The sequence below is a fragment of the Colobus angolensis genome, unplaced genomic scaffold (genome assembly GCF_000951035.1).
Source record: "Colobus angolensis palliatus isolate OR3802 unplaced genomic scaffold, Cang.pa_1.0 Scaffold420, whole genome shotgun sequence".
Classification (NCBI taxonomy): Eukaryota; Metazoa; Chordata; class Mammalia; order Primates; family Cercopithecidae; genus Colobus; species Colobus angolensis.
In genome coordinates this window covers 747,150-748,814 of record NW_012117600.1, presented here as the reverse complement: position 1 = coordinate 748,814, position 1,665 = coordinate 747,150, and positions in this window count along the sequence as shown.

The following is a 1,665-nucleotide window of genomic DNA, read 5'->3' as shown; positions in this document are numbered from 1 at the left end:
GTCTCTACTAAAAAAATACAAAAAATTAGCCGGGCATGGTGGCAGGCGCCTGTAATCCCAGCTACTCGGGAGCCTGAGGCAGGGAATCACTTGAACCCAGGAGGCCGGAGGTTGCAGTGTTCTGAGATCGTGCTATTGCACTCCAGCCTGGGCAACAAGAGGGAGAGTCCATCTCAAAAAAAAAAAAAATAGATAACTTGCTTAATTTCGCACATTTAGTGCATTTAGTAAGTAGTGGAACTGGTATTTGACTTCTGGCCTATTGATTCCACAACTGGTGCCCATAACCCCCCTAGCTCTTTGTGATGTAGGTATGGTGCACCCTGTGAAGTGAGCTGGACTTTGCTTTGGGGTCCCATGAATCCATGGATAAGTAGGAGGAATTGTTTCTGCTTATGCAGAATCTTACAGGAGTGAATTGTTAACATACCATGGATTCTCACTTCATCTAGTTCAGCCTTCCTTAGCGCCTTTGGGTAGTCACTGGGGTAGGAGACTTTTTCCTTGTTTGTTGGCCGGACTGCCCAACAATTAGATATGGTTAACTGCCCTTTGGCTGTATAAATAATAAGAATCATAACTGGCATTTGTGTCCTTTCATGTATAAGACTCTGTTCTAATCTTCTTACATATATATAATTAATTCAGGAGGTAGGTACAATTATCTTCATGTTACAGATGAGGAAACAAGCACAGTAACTTCAGTAAAATACCTTGCTTAATCTTACACAGTTAGTAAATTGTAGAACCTGGATTTGAACACAGGCAGTCCATTTTCATACTGTTTACCTACCATCCAGGAAAAGGCACATCTGTGTACTTTGCTGTTGTCATGCTACAAACAGTACTTAATACAAGTTCTATGCCAAATTTAAGACGAAATTTTGTAGATAGGTCTTTGCTCACTTCATCCACTTCCTTCAGTTCTCTGCTTATCTAAGTTTTCTCCTTCAATATTGAGCTCTATTTTTAACCTTTAGGGATTTTTCCCATCTCTGAAATCCTGTAGCAGTGATCTTGTGTGTGATTAATTTGATCACTGGGATGTACTGCCTTGTAAATGTATATGCGTGTTTACCATATTCTCTCACCCCAAATTTGGGTACATCATTGACCAGAGGAAGACCTTTACAATCTTGGAGACATCATTTTAACTAAACCTTTGGAATATCTAGACTTAATGTGGGCAAAGAGAGATAATGAAGTGAGAAATTATTAAAAGACTCAGTATTTTGGCATGGTCTCTGTCTCCCCAGTAAGCCCCTTGAACCCAGGGACTGGATTTTACCCCCATTTCTTTATATTTACAGCCCCTTGTGCACCGCTCTGCCCAGAGTAAACTTGCAAAAAATGTTTTTGATAATGTTTGTAAAGTCACACCGTCACACTAAATGCACTAAATGTGCAAAATTAGGCAAGTTACCTATGCTTTTTTTTTTTTTCTGAGACAGACTCTCACTCTTGTTGCCCAGACTGGAGTGCAATAGCACGATCTCAGCACACTGCAACCTCCACCTCCTGGGTTCAACTGATTCTCCTGCCTCAGGCTCCCGAGTAGCTGGGATTACATGAAATTGTTTCACCATTTCTACCCCTTTTAGCCTTGGTTGAAACAACCATTTCAACCCCTGTGTTGGGAGGTGTTTCCAGTGCTGGCTTAGGTAT